The sequence below is a fragment of the Hakea prostrata genome, chromosome 9 (assembly GCF_041222555.1).
Source record: "Hakea prostrata isolate BN-2017 chromosome 9, UWA_Hpros_2, whole genome shotgun sequence".
NCBI lineage: Eukaryota > Viridiplantae > Streptophyta > Magnoliopsida > Proteales > Proteaceae > Hakea > Hakea prostrata.
Genome location: NC_142608.1, coordinates 52,087,509 through 52,103,913, shown reverse-complemented (window position 1 = coordinate 52,103,913; position 16,405 = coordinate 52,087,509). Strand labels below are relative to the sequence as shown.

The 16,405-nt window shown below is 37.9% G+C and overlaps 1 non-coding gene and 1 pseudogene across 1 annotated transcript; one reads left to right on the top strand and one right to left on the bottom strand.

Annotated features, from left to right (window-relative positions):
- LOC149005493 (thiosulfate/3-mercaptopyruvate sulfurtransferase 1, mitochondrial-like) overlaps positions 1–16,405 on the bottom strand; it is a 148,623-nt pseudogene that overhangs the window by 120,288 nt on the left and 11,930 nt on the right.
- Positions 5,993–6,099, top strand: LOC149005495 (small nucleolar RNA R71). The gene has a single exon (XR_016170006.1). It is a non-coding gene; the product is annotated as a small nucleolar RNA R71 (small nucleolar RNA).

Here is a 16,405-nt window from a genome sequence, read left to right as displayed (position 1 = left end):
TAATCTCTACCTCGATCACAATCGCATCATTGTTGGGGGGGGGGTACAAACGCCTCTTTCGTCGTTCTCATTGAAAATGATGCTTTCCTCAACACTTGGTCTTTTTCTTTTGATTGCTTCTCCCGATCCCACGAACTTTGATTTGGCTTTCAATTTTCTAAGGGATTCAGGCTTTGGTCCCCCGAATATTTGTGAGGATTGGGGATTGACTTGTCCCTGCTATCTCCTTCCCTTTCTTGGATTGGGAAACGGTCCTTGCTTGCCGACCGCTCTCTTCTCTTTTCTCCAGTAGTCCTTCTCTCTCAATTTCATCACGACGCTTTATATATTTTGCAAGATGCCCCTGGGATATTAATCTTTCAATATCCACCTTCAAGTATCTACACTCATTGGTGTAGTGCCCATAATCCCTATGGAAACGATAATATTTGTCCATGTTTCTCTCTCCAGGCTAGGCTACCATCTTGGGTGGCCACCTTAAAATATCTTGATCCTTAATCTGCATTAGGATATCTGACCATCAGGCATTCAACGATGTATAATTAGCACAGTTGAGAGATCATTGTCTCCATCTTGATCGCCCTCCCCCCCCCCCCCCTATCATTGTTCTGTGCTCTCAAGCCTTAGCCTTTTTTTGAAACTTTCTACTCATTATTTGCTCCTTTCATTTCTCCTCGTTTTAGCATCAAGGATTTCTGTCACCTCTGCGTGCTTCTGGCATCTCTGAACAAGTTCGAGTTAAGTGGTGGACAAAAACTTGTTTGTGAATTTTTAAAAGTAACCGCAAGCGCACGGTATCGTGTAGCTAACGGGTCGATCTCAGGGAGATATGCCACTTATAATTCAACTTCTTAATAGTAATGCGAGAGTGGAATGATTCAATTTTTGTTAACTAATTAACTAAACTAAACGATCCTAATCTATACGTCTAATGCAATCGAATTGAAACGAACAATAAATTAAACACAATCAATGCATAAATAAAAGACAGGAAAATGCAGATGCAACACCACCCGTCACCAGAAGCAGAGGCACGACTGTAGGCTTGCTCCGGTTATGTGGTCCGAGATTATGAATGAATAGGCAGAAAGTAAATAACAAAAAGTAAATAACAGAAAGTAAATAACAAAGCAATAAACAAAGCAATAAAAGGAAAAGGAAATAACTAAAATGCAGATGCAACACCACCCGTCACCAGAAGCAGAGGCACGACTGTAGGCTTGCTCCGGTTATGTGGTCCGAGATTATGAATGAATAGGCAGAACAATAAATAATGCTGAAAGTAAATCCTAAATTAAGAATATGGAGGGGTAGATAGAAGCGGGAATGGAGGGAGGAGAGAAGATTAATAAAGAAAAATTACTTACTTGCGAATTGAACAAATGATTCGAATCTCAACCAACCCTAACAACCAGATCTAGATCTAGAATGATCTAAATCTGCAATTGCTAGACCCAGAGAAAAACGAATCTAAAAACTTGAAACTTGAACTTGAATTGCATTACATAAAAATTAAATCTAAACATTGAATCTAGAAATTTAAAATCTCACAACTGCAAGCAAAGAAAACTAGAGAAAACCTTAATAAACTAAAGAGAGAAGAAAGAATGCTTCTACTAAGCTCTAAGACACGTTCTCCTTTGATGGAGTAAGCTCTCCTTTTATAGAGTTTACATGAGATATGAAGCACGGCTGAATTTGAATAAAACTCAGGGTTTCTATCTGACTCATCCAATTAGGGTTTTGACGTACTAATCGCGTCAACTTAGAGAGATCAGATGCATAATCCCACCGTTGGATTTGAGGTTTAAGTAGTCGTGAAGCTCTCCTCCAAAAATCAGCACGATCGGACATCGGATGACCGTTCGATGAAGGGTTTGATCGAAATTGGACAGAGGCATTCAAAAACGGGATTTTTGCTTCATCCTTATCTGAATATAATTCTTTTTCCTCTTTTTCTTTCTTTAATCAAATCCCAAATAGAAAATAAGATATTGAGGTATGCAAGGACTCTTTTCCATCTGGACTCTCTCAATAATATCTCTCGTAGATTTGATTTAAAATCTCAGCCGTAGATCAAATTTGCCTTCTTTATCTCTTCAATATTTCGGAGTTGGCCCGTAATCACACATCTCTAGCCCATCATGCTCCAGATCAGACCCATTTTCGCATTTGAGAATTTGAATGGACTTCTTGACGTGTGAAATAGCATGATTCAAGCCCAAAACTCCAAATATTTGCTTAAGTCTTGAAAAGTCCTAAAATCTGCAAAAACAACATAAAACCCAAGGTAACTCCATTCTAAGTGTATAAAATGCATGCTTTATGCCCTAAGATTTCACACATAAATGTGTTCATCAGATTCCCCCACACTTAGATTAAGCTTGTCCTCAAGCAAAAATTAAAGAAAAATACAAATGCAGGTAAGAAACTACCGCAACAAAATAAATTCTAACTCACTTTCGTAGGAATCACGGTTACACTTAGCATGTGCAATGTGCCTTTAAACCAATAGGTTACCCCTAGAGGACGAGTTTTGTCTCGTGGATGTTTGCAGTGAATGTACATCCAAAATTCCAATTTTAGCTCAAAATAAAACATTGCAAATTCCAACTCTAACAATTGGTAAGTACTCATATAGGATCAATAGCTATGACAATTTTTCTCACAATTGATTTAAGATCCCCCACACTTGAACTTTATTACCCCATATTGATTCTTGAGACTTAGCATATATCTCAATCAAGGACTCACCTTATATCTTTCAAGTACACCTCTCCTTTAAGCAAAACCACTCATAAAGTAAGGGGACCAAGGACTAAGGTTTTGAAGTATTTTTGACCAAACAATTTTACCAAGGCATTGATGACACTTGTATTTATTTCTCTTTTTTTTTTTTTTTTCTTTTGATTTCTTTTGAGTAGTGAACTCTACATTACTCCACTACGGTTGGCTTGAATGACATGGTGGAGCAGACACACGTAAACCCAAGTTACTTTGTAGCTTTGCTTTGCATATGCCCACATAGACAGTGATGCGAGAATTCTTTTCAATAATCTCCTTCCTAAGAGTTTCGATCAAGTCACCTCGATTCCTGGGTCGGAGTGCCCTGTTTAGTTCCAAGGAATTCAACTTTTACTTTCTACTCTTTTTTTTTTCTTTTCTTTCTTCTTTTGTCATGCCATACACAAAATTGATCTCAACTTCTAGCCAAAGAAACAAGGACCCACAAAACTCATAGATGGTTCAACGCCTTAAGTTAAGGGCCTTTTATTTTTCTAAGGAAAGTCTCATCTCAACATATATACAAGTTACCTTCCTCTAAACAGGGTTTTTATGTGTTCATGATGGGTGCCAAAATCACTCTCATTTCACACATCATAGCAATTGAAAGAATATGTATAATAACCAAAAGTCAAAGTTAAAATCTACAACGCAGCTATTCCCCCCCACACTTAAGTAATGCAATGTCCTCAATGCATGTATGCTAAACAAAGAAGACAAATGAGGGGTATACCTTTCAGTCAATATGTGCTTATCATGGGAAGCTTTAGTCTTATCTTCAATATCAATGTATGATGGGGAAGGCACTCCAAATAAGAAAAACCGTGAATCGAAAAATCATCTCTAAAGATCTCAAGAAAAACATTCACAATGTTAAAAAAAATTCTCATCATACGTTGAGGTTCTCTAGAAGGTTTTGCATCTTTCATAAGATGAATATGATATTGTTCAATGGAAGAGCTTAGACCTTTGATATGAGTGACAAACCAACCCAATGCTTCTCTATTATCATTCAACAGTGTGATCAACTCTTCTGCTTTGTCAGGAGTTAAATCAGAGACAACAATAACAGGAAGATGATTATCTTGTCTCAGGAAAGCATACTTTAAATTAGAAGGCAACTCTTTCAATTCTATCTTGGGGGGTTCAATTATTGAGGGCTTGGGAATGGAGATGGAGATGGATAGAGGATTAATAGGCTCCAAAGGTGTGTGAAAATTTAAAACTTCGGAAAAGAAAGTTTCACTATCATCATCCAACATATCCATACATTCTTGAAATTTAGAATCAAAATCAATCTCAAAGTTGGTAATCACATCATTAGGAAAATCAAAAGATTCCTCAAGCATATTGATCTCTTCTTCTATTTGTGGTTGTTTCCCTATCCTGAACATATTAAACTCTACAGTTTGATTTCCAAAAGATAATCGTAAGAGGCCATTTCGACAATTGATTAATGCATTACTAGTAGCCAAAAATGGTCTTCCTAAAATTATTGGGATTTCATCCTTGATTGAAAAAGGTTTAGTATCTAGCACAATGAAATCAACTGGAAAAATAAATTCTCCCACTTTCAGTAAAACATCTTCAACCATCCCTTTAGGAATCTTAATTGACCTATCTACCAACTGAAGAGTAGTTCTAGTTGCTTTCAATTCTCCCAGTCCTAGTTGCTTATAAACATGGTAAGGCAAAATATTCACACTTGCACCAAGATCAAGTAAAGCATGTTCAATGTGTGTATTGCCTATGACACAAGCTATGGTGGGGCTCCCTGGATCCTTATATTTGGCTACTAAAGGTTGAGTAATGATGGAACTAATGTTACCCCGCCAAGAACGCCTTTTTGGGAATGCTAGTGATTCTTTTATGAGTGCATAAATCTTTCAACACTTTTGCATAGGCGGGGATCCGAGATATGACATCCAAAAGAGGGATATTCACTTCTACCTTTTTGAAGACATCAAAAATTTTCTCCATAGTTGCGTCTTCTTCTTATTAACTAGACGACTAGGATAAGGGGCCTTAGGAACATAAAGACTCTCATTTGAAATTTGCTCTTTTCTCATAGTTTTCGATAGTGGTTCTCCAAACTTAGGTACTGCTAAAGCAACTGGCTCATCCTCAACTTCTATGGGTTTCTTAGACAAACCCTCATTAGGAGATACTTGAACATTCTCCTCATCACAAGGTGGTCACTAATCTCGCTCTTTTCATTAATATGTGACTCACCTGTTAAATACCCTTTCCCACTTCTCAATGCGGACACGTAATTAATTGAAGCTAAAGAAGAATGGGAGGATTCAACTTGGTTGACTTGATTTTGTGGTCTTTGTTGAATCTGAATCCTAGGATTTAACTCAAAGTTGGCTAGGCATTTTACCTTTTTCTCGCTCGGATAAAGCACTTGCAAGAGTGGAAATTTGTTTTTCCATATTATGCATAGAAGTCATGAAGGTGCTTTGGAAAGTACTTCCATATTCTTCTCTAAGGAAGAGAGACGAGAAAACTCGGATTGTTACCTCTGTTGAAACTAGGTGATGATTGATTTTGTGCAATGTGAGGCATATGAGGCACAATAGGTGGATTGATAGGTCTAGCTAAATTGGCATTCTGGAAATTTGGGGCTTGAGGGAGCTGGACATTTGGATAATGAGAAAATTGGGCATTTTGCTTTTGAGGGGCACCAAATTGATTTTGTGTGGAATAATTGTTTAATCCATTTTGGTTTTGCCCTTGAGACCATGAAAAGTTAGGATGATTCTTCCACCCAGGATTGTACGTGTTACTGTATGGGTTTGGAAACATCGCGTTGACATTCTCATGTTGGCCTCCAGAATAGCTAGGACATTCCTCAATTACATGTGTAGGAGACTGACACCATGCACACATAGCAATAGATTTGTCAATAAAATGTGCTTGACTTGGTGGTGCAGCTTTAACTACCAAAGTCTCTAACTTTTTCAAAATGTTATCTATTTGTACTTCCTTATGAACTTGGCTATCAACAAAATATCCCCTACTAGTCCTTTCAAACTCTTGGGTTGACTCCCATTCTCTAGTTCTATCAGCTAGGTCTAAAAGAAAATTCCAAGCTTCGGAATCATCAGTGAATGATGTAAATCCTGTGGGGCACATTGATTCCAAAAGTTGCTTTGTTTGGTAATCGATACCCTCATAAATTATTTGGCATAAATGCCATAATTCTATACCATGGTGAGGGCATTCTTGGAGAAGGCTTTGAAACCTCTCCATTACCTTAGCAAAAGACTCACTGGGTTTCTGACGAAATTGAAGAATATCATTTCTTATTTTATTCGTCTTAGAGAAAGGAAAGAATTTTTTCAAGAAGAGCACATAAAATTGTTCCCATGTGATAATGCTATCCCTAGGTAAGCTATAAAGCCACTTTTTAGCTTGGTCCTTTAATGCAAAGGTAATAAACCGTAATCTTATGGCATCATCAGTAAGTTGTTGTACCTTCATAAGGACACAAACCTCCTCAAACTCTCTAAGGAACAAATATGCATCTTGATCAGGTAGCCCATGAAATTGGGGTAACATAGATAGATAATGAGATTTGAGCTCAAAATTATTACCCCTCACTTCAGGTAAACGTATACAAGAAGGTTGTGCAGATCGGGTAGGATAAAATCTATCCCTAAGACTCTTAGGAGGAGGTGGTGGAGGTAGACCTTCCATGGTCAAGGTAGACACTCGGACAATTCTATTTGTAGAATCACGAGTCCAGACACACATGCACTAACCACTTAACGCAATTAATGGCTTTTATGAAAGATTGAGATTTTTTTTTAAAATAAAAAAATAAATAAAGTACTAAAGAATAAAAGAAAAGAAAATAACAAAAACAAAGGGAAAGTAATGAATTTCCCACCACAAAGATTGAAACAATGATTCCAAAGCTGTATGGTTGCCGTATAGCTGAGCGCTTATAGGTTTGACAGCAAGGGAATCCGTATAGTCTTCGGAGCCACCTACAATCGAATCCTGGGGATTCTGCAGTAGAGTGCGGACTACTATACGTTTTTGTTTCTACTCAAGTTAAGAGTAATATCTTTGAATTTTTTAAATTTTTTTTTTTTTTTATCACTTCGATTTACCTAAGAATGAGAAAAACAAAGTGGACTAATACCTCCCCGGCAACGGCGCCAAAAACTTGTTTGTGAATTTTTAAAAGTAACCGCAAGCGCACGGTATCGTGTAACTAACGAGTCGATCTCAGGGAGATATGCCACTTATAATTCAACTTCTTAATAGTAATGCGAGAGTGGAATGATTCAATTTTTGTTAACTAATTAACTAAACTAAATGATCCTAATCTATACGTCTAATGCAATCGAATTGAAACGAACAATAAATTAAACACAATCAATGCATAAATAAAAAACAGGAAAATGCAGATGCAACACCACCCGTCACCGTGAGGCAGAGGCACGACCGTAGCGTAGGCTTGCTCCGGTTATGTGGTCCGAGATTATGAATGAATAGGGCAGGGAAAGTAAATAACAAAAAGTAAATAAGAAAGTAAATAACAAAGCAATAAACAAAGCAATAAAAGGAAAAGGAAATAACTAAAATGCGGATGCAACACCACCCGTCACCGTAAGCGAGAGGCACGACCGTAGGCTTGCTCCGGTTATGTGGTCCGAGATTATGAATGAATAGGCGAGAACAATAAATAATGCTGAAAGTAAATCCTAAATTAAGAATATGGAGGGGTAGATAGAAGCGGGAATGGAGGGAGGAGAGAAGATTAATAAAGAAAAATTACTTACTTGCGAATTGAACAAATGATTCGAATCTCAACCAACCCTAACAACCAGATCTAGATCTAGAATGATCTAAATCTGCAATTGCTAGACCCAGAGAAAAACGAATCTAAAAACTTGAAACTTGAACTTGAAACTTGAACTTGAATTGCATTACATAAAAATTAAATCTAAACATTGAATCTAGAAATTTAAAATCTCACAAATCGCAAGCAAAGAAAACTAGAGAAAACCTTAATAAACTAAAGAGAGAAGAAAGAATGCTTCTACTAAGCTCTAAGACACGTTCTCCTTTGATGGAGTAGGCTCTCCTTTTATAGAGTTTACATGAGATATGAAGCACGGCTGAATTTGAATAAAACTCAGGGTTTCTATCTGACTCATCCAATTAGGGTTTTGACGTACTAATTGCGCCGACTTAGAGAGATCAGATGCATAATCCCACCGTTGGATTTGAGGTTTAAGTAGTCGTGAAGCTCTCCTCCAAAAATCAGCACGATCGGACATCGGATGACCGTTCGATGAAGGGTTTGATCGAAATTGGACAGAGGCATTCAAAAACGGGATTTTTGCTTCATCCTTATCTGAATATAATTCTTTTTCCTCTTTTTCTTTCTTTAATCAAATCCCAAATAGAAAATAAGATATTGAGGTATGCAAGGACTCTTTTCCATCTGGACTCTCTCAATAATATCTCTGTAGATTTGATTTAAAATCTCAGCCGTAGATCAAATTTGCCTTCTTTATCTCTTCAATATTTCGGAGTTGGCCCGTAATCACACATCTCTAGCCCATCATGCTCCAGATCAGACCCATTTTCGCATTTGAGAATTTGAATGGACTTCTTGACGTGTGAAATAGCATGATTCAAGCCCAAAACTCAAATATTTGCTTAAGTCTTGAAAAGTCCTAAAATCTGCAAAAACAACATAAAACCCAAGGTAACTCCATTCTAAGTGTATAAAATGCATGCTTTATGCCCTAAGATTTCACACATAAATGTGTTCATCAGTGGGCATATCCTGTAATAGCAACTCCAAGAGGACCGGGGGGGGGGGAGGGTAGGAAATGTTGTTTTGCGGGGGTTTCCGTTAAAATCAATTTTTGTTTTGGTTGTTTGTTTTGTTTTTGTGTGTATGTAAAAAAGGTATTTTTCTTCTTTTTTTTGTTTGTGGTGGGGTGTTTTTTGTGGGTCTTCTTGGTCTGAATTCCACACTAGAAACGACCGATGAACTTCCGAGCAAGTTCATCAAAGTCAGCAATCTTTCCTGGCGGCAGGTTCGAGAATCACTTTTGAGCCGCACCCGTGAGTGAAGACTCGAACATTCTACATAAGATCTCATTTGAGTTGCCAGAAAATGCCATCTTCTGCTAGTAGTAACTCATATGGGCTATTGGATCTCTAGATCCATTGAACGGAGAGAAGGTTTGAAGACCGAAGTTGTGGGGGAATTCATACCTGACTATTGTATCCACAAACAGGGTCTTTCTGATGATTGAGTATATGCCATCTGTCCTTTTGCCCCTCGTGAGTTGTCCTAATTTTTTATTTATGTTTGCCAACTCCCGATCAATCTGCACAGCGTGAGTGCCTATCGTTCGGACACTGTCTTAGTCCAAGTGTTGGGACATCGCTATATGCATTCATACCCTCGCTTGATCCGGGTAGAGTCCCCAGTCAACTTCCTTGCCCTTGATCCCAAACTTGTTGTCCATATCTCCTTGGTAACTCTCTTGTCCTCCTTATTCCCGAACGCTCACCTTGTATCTCTAGTGGGACTTGGGTCCTTTCTTGATGGAAGTTCTTACCCTTGGTCAGGGTTCTTTCTCTTCAGGGAGAGCGCCCTCTCACTGGTGAATTTCTCCTTCTAGTCCTTCAGGTTTGTTGTCTGGCTTCCTCTTGATCATGAAGATTATGGATTTCTCGAGGCTCCAAGACGTCTAGCCATCATTTGGAGCATTGCTTGCATTTTTAGGAATTGAATATGATTTGATTCATCTACTCCTGGATAACCAGAACCATATGATTCTCACTGTTTGGGTCATTCAGACGAGTTCCTCCAACTATTTCTTCTTCTTTGTGAGGTTCATCCTCGTGAACACGATTTCCCTCTGGGGGGAGCCGATTTCCATCCAAAGGAGGTTGGAAAATTTGACCCTGAAGTCTTGTAGATTTGGTGTCTACCACGTCTTTTTGAAGCGTTTCCCATAGATGGCACCAAATGATGCTTCCAAAAACTATTTAGCCTTGAGATTCCTTGGAACTTGCTTGCCAAACAAGGTTAGACGTGGGCCGACTTCGCAGTCGGGAAGCCACCTCTGAAGGCTATGTTAGCTATGGATCACCATAAAGCCCTTGCTAGTTGCAGACTTAACTGAAAATGATAATGGAGGGAAACGATTCAGATACCTCTGCTGTGCGCGAACCTCTAGTTTATATAGGGTTTACCTTTCATTCTCGACCGTTTGATTCGTTCATGCTCCTTCTTGGTAGCCTTCAGATCATAGGGCTTTTCCCCTCTATCGGAGCCAGTTATGGTTACCTTTCATGGCACCATCAGTGTATCCCGAATTCTACGGGAACACATATCTTTCCCTAACCATCAGGTTCCTTCTTCTTTATGTTACCTATTGGTCCAATCCTTTGAACCAACCCGACGGGGGTTTTTGACTCGACTGTGGTCGAACCCGGTTGGCTGTTATTTTATCCTTATCAGTACTATATGCGATGGCAAGGAATCACCGTAGCAAATAGTCATATGAATACCACGCACAACAATTTCCATAATAATAAGTGGACTATATGCTACAAAAAGCAGTTACCATGGCAAAAGGCCCAATGAATACCATGTTTTCCAACTCCCGAAATAATAAGTTGACTATATGCCATGGTTAGAAATCTACGGTAACAAATAGTCAGATGAATACCACGGTTCAATTATTCTGTTATAAGAAACTGACTATATGCTGCAGGAAATTATTACTACAGCAAAAGGCTAATTCCACGGCTTTCACTGTACTATATGCTATGGTTTCCAGCCTACCATTGCAAATAGTCAGATGCATGCTACGGTTCTAGTCTAGGTATCTGTAATAATGAGTTGACTATATGCCACAGATGAATACTACGGTTCTATGTTTCCATAATAATAAAGTTAACTAGCTACGTGCCACAGTTAGAAATGTACCGTAGCAACATTCAAATGAATACACGGTTCCAGGTTTCTATAATAACAAGTGGGTATACCTGCAAACCTGCTATTTCACTATATGCCATGGTATCTAATTTTCGTGGCAAAAGCCCTTAATTCTTGTCGTGTACAATTTTTATTGTGATAAGGTTTGTATTTTCTTCTACGGGTCCTTTTCTCTTATATAACCCTACTTTCACTTTGTTTATGGAGGTTTCATTCTTCAGGCATGTTACTGATACCACGTCCAAGTTGAATCTACTACTGCATTTTAACTCAATCAAGGAAAGAAATTCTAATTTTTTATTTTTATTTTTTCTGTTGGTTGATTTGCCCAGCTTGATCAATGAGTGACTTGGATTGCTATTATAATCGCAGCCAGATTTTAGCTAATCCATAATGATCAGAAGGTTGCTTCATTTTCAAAAATGTATTTAATTGTGACCGTTATTAAATAATAAATGAAAGACAAAAGGAGGTCTGGCACTCTGACCTAAAATTTTTTCCTTTCAAACATGATCCAAAGGTGGAAATCCCATCTTGGATTGAGATCCTCTGCGTTTAGCTCTTTGTGCATCCATCCGTCCAACCATTGGATGGACGTTATCAAATGCACAAAGAGTTGGACTGTCAGATATTTTAAGCATGTCAAGGATTCCATGGTCCAGCTCTCTATGCATCTAGAAATCATCCATCAAGCGGTCGGTTGAACTTAAAGCACAAAAAGTTGGGGGCAGAAGATCTGCGTGCAAGGAAAGTTATGAGAAACCAGAAGTGATGAAAAGCGAGTTTGGATTAACTCTCTATTAGAAGATAACAATGTGCTACCCTAATGCTTTCCCACCACATAATAGTGGTTGGGGCCACTTCTAAATATTGAAAAAAAATTCAAATAAACATCTCAGTGGATTCTATGTGGGCCCCACCCCTTTCTCAGTGGTTCAAAGCATCGAGGTCCAAACTCATGAAAAGGAGGTAGAGGATAGTAGAGATCCTCTCCACCCATTGTGCCCTTCCACCTATATAGCAACACTTACATGAGAGTGAGAATCTTGCCTAACATGAAGGAAGACCCTATAAATATGGTTCCTACATTCATGTGAATGTGACTATATGAGTGGAGGGTTAAGCTGAAAAGAAAAGATCTAGACTCGAGTATAGGGCAGGGACAAGCTAGAGAATTAAAGAGGGAGAGAGAAACACGAAGAGACGAGAACCATTGTAAGAGTTTTCATTTTTTTGGTAAACCATTGCAAGAGGTGGGTGTTGGGAGTTTTTGTAACGTGACCATTTTAATGTGATGGAACGTGTGCCAGCTAAAATCAATCAATGCTACAGAAAACCCTAGAATTAGCTCCCCTGTTTGAATAAGAAGCCATTGGATCTCAAAGCACCAAATCAAAAAGGTTGCTTTGAAAATGTAAAACGTCTTATATACTAAACAAAATACAAATATTGTCTATGATTTGGGATTTTTTTCAAATTAGAGTTAGATGATTCTAATACTCAACAACCCTTCAGTGTTCTACCCAAAATATGAGAAAAAATGCAAATCTAATTGAATGCAGAGATTCTTTATTTGAAGCTTTTCTTTTACTTATGGTTGTTGTATTCCTCACCAAGCTTACTCTATCCAACAGTGGACTTAATTGCAGAGTTCATTTTACCCAAAAAAGGAAATTGCACAGTTCAAAATTTAAAGATGGGGTTGGGGTGGTCGTCGATAGGGGAAGCTAGGGTGGTGGCTACCAACAGGGGGAGCAGGTGGGGTGGTTTCCGGCGGCAGTGGTGGGCGGTTTTTTGCAAGGCATAGGTAGAAGATGGGCGAAATAATTCTCTCTTCAGCCACCTAAAGATTGAGTATGAGAGGGTATTAAATGGGGGATAATTATGTCATTTTACTCCACTTAGGGCAATATGTTCTTTTTTCCATGTAACTTAATAAAATCTTGGATGAAAGTCTTATAGTGTGCAACTTGAAATTTTGCAAGTATGCAGCCTGTAAATTTTACAGCCACTACAATGAGATACCCAAAGCTTAACCCCTATTATATTGTGCAACCTGTAAAAAATTCATGATTCTATTCAGACAAATGGGCAACTCCTTGTAATTCTAGTCTTGCTTTTCAAAGCTTAAAAATTTTGGAAGAGAAACTGCTCTTTTCTCTTTTTACCAATTACGATTCACTACAAGGATTCAGAATTTGAGGGAGGAAGAAAAGAATTGAGGGAAGGAAACAAAAAGTTAAGAGGCTTTCCTCTGTGACTTTCATAAGAGAAAACACCAAATAAGAGCCAGAAAAACCTTAATATATAATCAATTCTTAACATGATCCAAGCCATCTCCACTATAGCACAAGAGAAGTTGTACTCACTAGCAACCGTTTGGATCAATAGATCGAATAGAATAGGTATCACAAAGTCAAAGAAACAACAACTAATTTTGATTTGATTTAATTGAGCAAAGCAGAGCCAAGAATGTGCATGCTTCTGTTTGTATCAATGTACGTTAGAAATAGAAAGGGAAAGTTATTATCATTCTTTCCCTAGAAAACAAATTAAGAAACCTAAATTTCAGGACAAAATTTGGAAAGCGAAGATGGAAAATCGCAAATTTTGAGAATCTCAAAAGAAGCTAGTGAGACAGGGAAAGGAGAGCTGGTCGAAGGACCACTGGATTTCTGAACTTGAAAAATCTGTTTTGACGTGTTGAAAATTTGGATAGCTCGTTTTCTATTTTTCGACAGGGGAGAGTGGTCACCGACGGAGGAGGGGTGGTGAATCGATTGAACCAAGGAGTTTTCTTGTGAATTTTTAAAAAATTAAGTGAAGTTTATATCAGAATTTATATTTCCTTCACCCCATAGGCAAAATGGTCTTTTTAATTTTGAAGTTAAGAATGAGTAACTTAATATTTTGGAAAATGTTAAAAGGTGGCAGGCTGATGTATTTTTCACTTAAATGAGAAGTCAAAAATTTAAGCCCAACTTAAGTAGACACCATCATTTGAAAAAAAAACACTTAAGTAGACACCATGGGAAAAAACAGAAAAAAAAAAAAAAAAAAAAAAAGAATCTTTTTTCTCCTCTCTTTTTTTTTTTGGTTTGCCAACCCCAGTTTTTAAACTGGTGGTTCGACCCGCGTCGCACACTTGGCTGTGGTGGGTGAGTCTCTCAGAGGGGATTTTTTACATCCACAAGGATTCGATACTGAAACCTTGTCGCACACTTGGCTGTGGTGGGTGAATCTTCCAGCGGGGATTTTTTGCATCCACAAGGATTCAATACCAAAACCTTGCTTAAGCGAGCCAAGCTGCTTACCACTTGAACCAACCCCGTTGGTTTTTTTCCCCTCTCTAAGTGCACGTATTGATTAACATTTTGAAATTAAAATTTGATGAACAAACAATATTATTCAATGACGAAATAAACTAATACACCCAAGTTTTGATGAAACACACAGGTAGGGAAAGGGAAAAATAATAAGCATTCCCATTTAAAATGTGTTTGAGACACGTTCTCTCTCTTTTTCTTTCTTTTTTTATTTATTTTAAGACTCACACTCTCACAGGCCCTCTTTCTATTTTCCTCTTTAAAGACGTAGTTTTGTTTGGGAAAAGAAAAGGGATAGGGTGAAGTGATTATTTTCTTACGATCTCTATGAGATTAGGAGTAAAGGCATTTTAGTATTAAGTAAAAAATTTATAACAGTGAAATAACCATTCTAACAGAGGTAAGGCGCATGTTATAAAAGCGAAAGTATTTTTCATTTGCCCAATAAAAATAACCAAGTTCACCCCATAGCTAATAATTCTAGACCTGGGATCTATAATCAAGATTCTTTACCTGGAAAGATAGAGGTTTGTGCTCGTTCATTTCAATCATTTATTTAAAAGGGAAGTCCATGTCTAGTCTATCTTGTTAGTGTTCAGAATTGAAAGCGCCTCTTAAATGGATTTTTATTTGCTGCAGGGGGAGCAGCCTGCAGCCAACGGTGAAACTTTTGCCACGTATATGAGAAATAATCCAACGGTTGGAAGGAAAAATGTGAGGGTATGAATGCAAATAGGAATTTTCTTTTTTACATTCAATGGTTACTATTTTATAAATTTACAAAATAAAGCCCCTGTTTTCTTTCTCTTCCTCTGCGATGTTTAGGTTCATCATTTTCATCAACCAAAGCGCATATTTCTCTATTAGATTCTGGAGATGTTGAGGGAAGTAGTGCTGAATAATTGCAGAAATAAACATGATTTATCCCCTCTAACAGATCCTAGAGATGTTGAGGTAAGTACTGCTGAAAAATTGCGAAGAGAAACATGATTCCAGGCACCATCGACCCAATCCTGTCAAATCCTCTCCCATAAACCCCATCTGCTGAAAAATTGCGGAAATAAACATGAGTCTAGCCACTATCAACCCCAATCCTGCCAAGTCCCCTCCCATTAACCCCATCTGCTGAAAATTTTTAGAAATAAACGATTCCAACCATCATCGACCCCAATCTTCCCAAGTCCCCTCCCATAAACCCCATCAGCATCACCATCTTTTTCTCGCTACTCTTGCAACACTATTTGGGTTCTTCTTGTTCGATCGTTATTCTTTTCTCTGGGTTACAGGCGATGTTAGCCGGTGAAGAAATGAGTTGACGGAGAAAACGAGAAAACGAAAAAGTGAAGAAGAAAGGAAGAGTTCCACATCCGTAAAAAATCTGATCTTGGAATCCCCAATTTTGAGTAGAAGTGGGGACCACATGGCAGCAAATTTGAGTTTAAAAAGTAAAAATTCAGAAAACTAAAAGACGTTGATTGTAATTTAAACTTTTTATATTTACATTGATATCCAATATTTTGATTTTCAACCATTAGATTTAAAACTTTACACGTGGCAAGATCTTGGCCATTGGCAGCTAGCAGCAGCCGCTGCCGCAAACAAAAATCCTAAATAAATATGCAGTGAAAGGATGTGAGAGAGGCACAATTGATCTGAACTCAAGAAAAAGTAGACAATTCCACACATTAACATAGTGGGAGTCCCATGCCACCTTTAATAAGTGAGACCCATAGTCTTGGGGGTGAGACCCCAATGTATCAGCAGTGTGGAACTATATCCCCTCCCTCCCCTCGAGGGAGTAGAACCAAACTCATTGCTTACCTCATGCATTTCCCTTATCACTATCAATTAGTTAGGTTCGGATCTAGGGTTACCAAAATTTTGGACTGAGAATAAAACTGATCTTGAATTTTGAACCACTTGGATATGACTCTTTTGATGATTCTATCAATCATATATTGATTGATTGATGCTGTGAGTTTTGTTAATCTCTCTTTGCATTCAAATATCCTTATAGTCGAGAACAAAGTCTAATTTTATATTTAAATTATATGTAAAGCTACCCCGCTAAAGAGCAGTCAAAGTGGTATGCGTTGGCCTAGACGGAGCTTTGTGTACCAAAAACAATAGAAGAAAGGTCTCCCTTTGTGTATCACATTAATTTAGCTTTAAATTTAAAGAATTTATTAGTCCAGATTAATTGTCTTAATAAAACTGAATGACGTTCTCCCCACTTTACCAAAAGGAAAAAAGAAAGACTTTCACCGAAAAGACAAAATAAGCAAAGGAAAAAACTGGATTTGCTTAT